This window comes from Rhipicephalus sanguineus, unplaced genomic scaffold, assembly GCF_013339695.2.
Source record: "Rhipicephalus sanguineus isolate Rsan-2018 unplaced genomic scaffold, BIME_Rsan_1.4 Seq996, whole genome shotgun sequence".
Taxonomy (NCBI): Eukaryota; Metazoa; Arthropoda; class Arachnida; order Ixodida; family Ixodidae; genus Rhipicephalus; species Rhipicephalus sanguineus.
In genome coordinates, this window is record NW_023616447.1 from 41,949 (window position 1) to 49,612 (window position 7,664).

The following is a 7,664-nucleotide window of genomic DNA, read 5'->3' on the forward strand; positions in this document are numbered from 1 at the left end:
TTCATGCAGAAATTAGACACATCTGAAGAGATCCGCGAAACCTTGCAGTCGTGCGCGGCAAGCAGTTTAGAAGCGGAGCGCGAAGCTACCATTTTCTCGAGCACAATCTCTTCACACAGAGGCCCGTCCTCACTCTCTTGGGTCGGTGGGGTTCCTGCTCTTTGACATCGAACAACAGATAGCATGCTATTCATTAATAGTCGACATAAATGAAGAGCGGCGTTGGCATCAAATGCTCTTCTTGCCATGGGGTGCCGCCACTTGCCAGCGCAGCGCTCCTGAGTTTGCTAACAGTAAACGGTGAGCCACACTCGCACATACGAATCACAGCGGGAGAGAGCGATCGCGTTTCATCATACGCGCTCAAGGTGATGATGCGCGCTGACGTAACTTCTTTCCCGTTGCCATCCCTCCCTGTGTAGCTTCCGGCGCGCTCGTCGGGACGAGAAAAGAGAGAAAGCGCCTAAATCGGACGACAAATCCCTGTAACTCCGCTCGTTCTTCACGAATTTGAGAAATTTTTGCGGTAACCGATTCCTGGGGCAATGAACTCTGATACTGCGGTCATTGAATGATTACTTGAAAACGAGGTTCAGCACGATTTAAAATGAGTGCCACAACATCCTATAATTTAAAGCTTTTTGGTATAATTTGGCACTTCAGACACCATGTTATTACTGCGAATGGTCAGAGCGCGTTGAGCTATTTAATACAGTAGCTCTCCTACGGCCAACCTTCAATTATTTTCTGGGGGTTGCGTTTTATCATGACGGGGCGACCGTTGGATTTGCACATTGCGATGTTCTCACTTCGTGGCCTTCGCATCAGTGATTCGGTTGTCTCCTACATTGCTACGCCAGTCTTCACAAGCTGTAGCGCCATAACAAGTGATCAGGCGAGCAAGAGCGAGAGAGCGCACTCTGCAGTATTGTGAGGGGATAGGAACACATTTCCGCCAAGTGACTGACGTCCCCTACGAAATCGTCCCTAGTGACCCCACCTTAGTTCACCCTCGTTCTGGCATAGTGCATTTTACGCACCTCAAACCATAGCATTCGACTGCCTCTTAACAAATAACAAATATAATAATAAATAATAATTATTCAGGGCCCTTTGAAGTACGGCAGTGTACATTTGTGTTTTTCAGGACTGTGACATTAAGGCTAAAAATAAACAGCCTCGAAAGTACTTCAGTGTCTTTTATTGCCTGTAACATAACCGGGCTTACAGACACGTGCTTGCAGGTGTGAAAACCTTTTGCGCCAATTTATCTCCTCAGGTGATCAACATGGTCAACATTCTCATCTACTTCTTCGATGGCTACAGAAAAATACACCGTAAGTTCACCAACGTCATGGCGGATGTGTAAATGCAGAATACAGCTCAATAATATCAAACGAAATAAGGCATCTAAGACTAAAGATTCTAACGACCTTTGCGTCCACGAGAACACAGCTGTTAGGGAGGCTGCAATTCTTAGGTAACGCGCGTTTACAGCGTAAGAATTTTATGATTACTAATCTAAAGGAAAACCCACCGCGGTAGCTTAGCCGATAAGTGTAGAAGCGCGGCTGAGCTCGAGGGCGCAAGTGTGATTCCCGATCACGGAGGCCGCATTTCCATGTGCACGAAATGCAAGACGTCCATTTGCTTAAAGTGCACGTTAAGGAACCCCACGTTGCCGAAATTTCTCCGCAGTTTTCCACTACAGCGTATCTTATACTGATATCGCGGTGTACAACCTTGAATCCCCATACAATATTATCATTGTTCTAGCAAAAAACGAAAAAGTCAGGCCTCAGTCCATTCGTTCAGTGCAGGCGTCGGCAACCTGGTGCCCGCGAGGCAGTATTATGCGGCACCCGGCTCGACGTCAAAACACCCCCCCCCTTATCCCTTTGTCACTTGACATTTGACATGACAATTCTGGCTTCAAATGTGGTTAGACAGGAACAAAAAAAAAATCAAACTTGCGTTCCCGACTAACCGATGAACAACTCCACGACTTTCTGCGTCTGTCGGTGAACAACCTCGATTATATTTGCGGGTTAGCTCTTTGCGAATTAGCTACGAATGTTCAGCACCAAAAGCCGCATTGAAAAAGTTTCTTTATTTTTTTCTTGCTTGTAACCTGTGTTTGTAATTGCATTCTTGTGGCATGCATGCTGAATATAAACATGATTTGCATTCCCGTCTTGTACATGTAACGCGTTCTGCGAACGGCTCCTCTGTCCGCGTTCCTTGATTGCGTCTTTTTTCTCTTTAAATGAGTCTTTCTTTGTTGTGCGGTTAGGCGCTTTGGAAACATTCGTAAGCAGGGGCATAATGCAGCTGTCTTGTGTGCAGGCTCAGGAGCTGCCTACGATCTCGCCTTCGGTGTCGAGACCACGCTGAACCTGTTCTCCGACTGCAGGATGCTCGGCGCTCTCGATTACGACGTACGTTGCAGCAATTACTAAGGAATAATGCGCAATGTGTCAGTACAGCGTTGATGAAGGTATTCGCGTGGACACCTTCGCAGATGTAAAATTTGCAGGATGGTAATAGACTTCAATGCGGTGGCTAAGCGGGCTTGATGGTACGTACACATAATTATTCCAAAACAGCGCACAAACGCGCTGTTTTGGAATAATTATGGCAATATACGTTCGGTTTATGAACGGATTAGGCTGTGAAATGCGAGTTCCCTGCCTCGCATGCTACACTGCCATTTTCCATTGCATCTTGCCATACTTTTGCACGGAATTTTTTATTCATGAATGCGTAAAACGAAACAGGTCGCTTTTCTTTTTGCTGAGTGTTGGCGCTGCAATGAACGAACCACTGAAGTTTTGTAGAGTTGGAATGTCAATAAATACACGGAATACTTGCATTAAACATATATGACAGGTCATTTCCAAGGTTCAGAGGAGCAGAACAGGAGTCGTTTTTCGAAGCGAAAGCTTCCTATATCTTATTCACCGAAGGAGTTCTGTCTGTCCCGCTAGGCGGAGCGCGAATTCCTAGTGGCTGCGACTATACGCGATGTGTTCGTTTCCACGAAGCTGAGCGGGGGAAAGAGAGCACCTTCTGGCGCACCAGGCGATTCGTGAGGTGGACAGGGCAACGCCGCTGCACCGCGTTACCCTCACTTTCGCAAGCCTAAGTAATCCGAGCGTTTTTTGTTGCCGCGCGGAAGCTCTTGCCCATGTTATAGGTTCGCCTGGATAATCGCAATATGAAGGTAACGTATAAAAACAATAAAATCGAACGGTAAAACATTTGAGGTAGCAAGAATCGAGCCTACTACCCGGCGCTCAGAATCTCAGTATTTTGCCCCACTGAAATAAACCTGTATCTCTTAGAGAGCAGGTGCGTGCACTCTGCTTTAAGACATCATCCACTGTTGCCTAAATATTGACGTCACCGCATTCGTCACACCGGGATGGTGCAATGGAAATTTCGGTACGAGTAGCATGATGTGATAAAACAGAGTGCACAGGCCTGCTGTTCAAGAGGCGATGGGCGCGGTCCGTATCCTCCTGCTTTCACAGCCACTACTAGGCTTAACGCCAGTGTACGCTCAAGCAGCACTGCCGTTACGCGCAGCGCGGATGGCCTTCGTCCTTCGGGTCAGCCACAAACACTACTTACGCTAGAGCCATTCGTATGCGCACTCCGATTGGGCGGCGCGAAATCCTCTGAGTGCTAGCAGCGGTTTGGCGGCTCAAAGGCGTTCGGTGTTGGCAAGCATCGACGACTTCAGCCGAGTACATGATATTTTCGCTGATCTATGTTAAAATACCACGTTTAAGGCCATAGAGTTTCCGAAGGGAACAGTGGCACTGTGATAGTTCAGCCACCATGGAAAAAACCACGATATGTTTTTGAGAGACACTGTAGTGGAGGGCTCCGGAAATTTCGATGATCTGTACACGGGCCTCTAGCATTTCGCCTCTATCGAACGCCACCGCCGCCGCCGGAATCGAACCCGCGACCTTCGGGTCAGCAGTTGAGCCACCACAACCACTGCTCCACCGCGGCGGGCTATAGATTTGCGTAGTATTCGTGCTTGCGGCTTCGAACTCGCTTGTGGCTTTGTTTATAATTGTGTTTTGGCTCTTGTTTCGGATAAAAGAACGGCTCGTTGTGGACCTCGTGAGCTGGCTTAAACTGGTGGGCCTAAAAGCGTTAAGGTGGTCGGTAATGTGTGACTGCTGAACTTTTTCTGAACTTCGTCTTGCGACGAAGCGGCCGCAGGGCCACACGAGCCTCACGGAGCCGAAAGAACGAAGCTTAGGCAAATACATATACTACCCATCATTCCCATGCTGGTTGAAGCTTCATGCGCTGCAGCTCCCATTGACATTAGTGCCAGATTTTACTCCAGTAGACTATAATAAAATTTTATGTGTAAGCCCAAAACAAGCCTCTTGCATTGCCAGATTGTGTTATTTAGCCGCAAGTGTTGCATTGGCGCGTTCGAGAGACACTACAGTAATCACACGAGTGCTGCTTTTATCTGTATGCTAACAGTGTTATTGGAAGCAGCAGTAGAGTTATCTCATTCGTGCTTTAAAAGGTGCTGAAGGTTCAACATATCCAAAAAAGGCAGCAATATGTCTATATAAAAGGCCAGGGTAACAGCGCGCTGTTATTTCACAACTTTTTAGCAATGCATTGAATGCTGGGCGTGTCCAGATAAGATCGAACACGGGGTCCCGGTCACCATTCCTGATTTTGATAAAATATACTGTAGGTCTAGGCATTACACCCAGAACAATGGTTTCGAAGCTTAGTTTAGCGAAATAAAAATTTGTTCGCCTGAAAAAAAAATATACACATTTTGGTCGCAAAAAGCACTTTTTCACCAATTGTGCGATTTCTTAATTTCGAGCGCACCCAAGGACAAAACGATGCACTTCATGGTCACAGTATTTATTCCCCTCGAAGAACAGGGGCAATGCAATCTTATGAGTTTATTATTTCTCTTGCTTGTCGAAGAACTTTTGAACAAAAAAATCTCGAACATGGCGAATTGCACAAAATATCTGTATTTAAGGAATTTATTCCTGCAAGCATGTTAAAGCGAGGACAATAAAAATTGGTACATATTGACTTTGATACTATCGCTCTCTTTTAAAATAATTTGCGTGGTTTTATCGCGCTCTTATTTACTCGATAATTTCGCAGAAATGTAAGTGATTTACCAAAAACGCCCAACTTTGAAAATAGTTTTCTGAAAAAGGCAATTTTTAATTTTTTTAAATCCCTCTGATTGAAGACAAGGACGTCGCCTACCATTCTGCACATAAAAACGTTGCATTATTTCGGTTGTTAACAAGTTATAGTGCGTCAAATGTGACCATGCCAGCCTAGCGGTCGCGTCGTTCGTTGTGTGCCGAAACTCGGACATAAGTTGTTAAAAATACTTGTACGTGACATAATTACAAATCAGCGGCTCCACAGCAACAAATGCGCAGTCAGGTGTCATGGTTCAGCAAGCTTTGTCTTGCGATCAGCCGCTTGACAAACCCGCAGCAGCGGCCGCTCGATGCTGAGGGCACGTTACATGAGTGCCGCTTCGACTGCGGACGAGCTGTGCTCGCGCGCCAAACTACGCTGACAGGACGAACGAGAGAAGGAATGCATCAGTTTTAAAGTTAAAGGCTGTTAAGTGCCAACAAATGTCATAACATACAACAAAAACTCTGCCGACAATTTCGCAGTGAGCGCGTCCAGTAGTGCGCTCATGTGTTGCTCTCTCTCTTCTGATGGCCTAAAGATAATTAGGTTCATTCTATGAGCAACGTATGACACAAAAGAAAGTCATTGAAATCTAAAGAAAGCTGTCATACGTATTTCCGATGGTCGAACAAATAAAACTGCGGTTGTTCTCCATCTCCTACCAGAACACTTGTGTCAGCCGGCTGTGAAAAGAAAGAAGTGTGTCCAAGTCCTTTGCTTCATTAAAGAACCGCTTTTAAAATAATGTATTGTTGTGCGCCCGCAGATAGAATAGTCAACGCAAGTCGAGCGTTTATCAGGATATTTTGCGGCTGCGTGCATAACAGCAGGAAAAAAAATACATGCGTGCTGTATTGAAGGCGCTCACTGCGAAACTGCCGGCAGAGTTTTCGTTGCATAATATTGCATTTGTTGACACTTCACAGCCTTTGACTTTCACAGTGATACATTCCTTCTCTCGTTCGTCCTCTGAGCGTAGTTTGGCGCGCAAGGGGAGCTCGTCCGCAGTCGAAGCGGCACTTATGTAATGTGAGCGCCCGCAGCATCGAGCGGCCGCTGCTGCGGGTTTGTCAAGCGGCTGATCGCAATACAACGCTTGCTGAACCATGACACCTGGCTGCGCATTTGTTGCTGTGGAGCTGCTGATTTATAGACCTTATGCAAAATTGCTGCCCTCTGCCGGAGGTTTGACGAAGCTACCAATTCGGCGCCATGTTGGAGGCTTGTGTCCGAATCGTATTGCTGTCGCTGCTTTAGCTTGTTCCTTGGATCTGCTTTGATAGTGGGCAACCAGGGCACAAAAACGTCAGACGAATGTGTAACGGCCTGTACACGCTACCGGAATTTCCTGGTTATTACGTTGACAGTTATTACGCGTAAAGAACTGCCTCACAACGAGACGAAGAAGTTTGTCGCCGAGTCACACGCATAGGCCTGCAGTAGTTGAGAAAAGCATAGCTCTAGGTTATAAGTTTTGTCTCTCTGTTTTCAGTGCAACAAACAAAAGCGCTGTTGGCTATCTGAATATCGTTCGTGCGTGTAGTGTAGGATGGTTGGGAGTAGGCTTCAGCGCGCGACACGGCTAGGCACAACGACGGTAAGGAAGTGCTGTTGACCCAGTTCAAAGCGTATTTCATAAGGGACAGCCTATGTCGACCAGATGTATTGTGCACTTAATTTTCAATAATAAAATGTTGTCCTCTTCTTTATTTTTGAAGCAAAACATATTTCGGCTCTATAGTCACCGATGTACGTTATGTATAGAATTACCACACGATTAAAAATGTAAAAAATTTCTACTACTCATCGCACATGAACAGTGGACATAAAAAGTGTTAGTTGTTGCAAGAGATAGGTGCCAGTTTGCAGGTGTTTTATTGAATATCCTTTCGACATGTTCTCGTAAATAACGCGATACGGCAAGAATATTTGAGTTCACATCGTCGCTTTCGGGGCCTACTGGAGCCTTACAAATTTCAACCCCTTTCCGCGAGGCAGTGTTGCATCGCCGACTGAACTCTTGCGAAACGACCTCAGCCCGTAACAAACGGTAGTGCACCCACGGTCGAGTGTAACACATATGCCGTAACAGCATTTCTTTCAATTTCATACGAGAAGTGCCATACAGAAGCATCTGTTAACACTCCACAGCACACAGGGGTGGATACAGGATTTTTCCGAAGGGAGTTCAGCTTCTGGGAGAGCCTGATATGCGCTCTCCTTGGAGTGTAAAGTTTTAAGAACGTAAGGGTCGTAATTGTTAATCGCAGTGTAATAAAACAAAGTAATAATGTCAACCGCAGCGCAGGCATGCGTGAGTAGCCGCGATGCAGCTGTGAAACTCGTACACGAAGCCGGTTTGTCTGTGCCTGCAAGCACACGGGCGAAAGCTGTCTGGTTCCAGCTTGACACAGAAGAGTGTTCTCTGATGAGCGCCA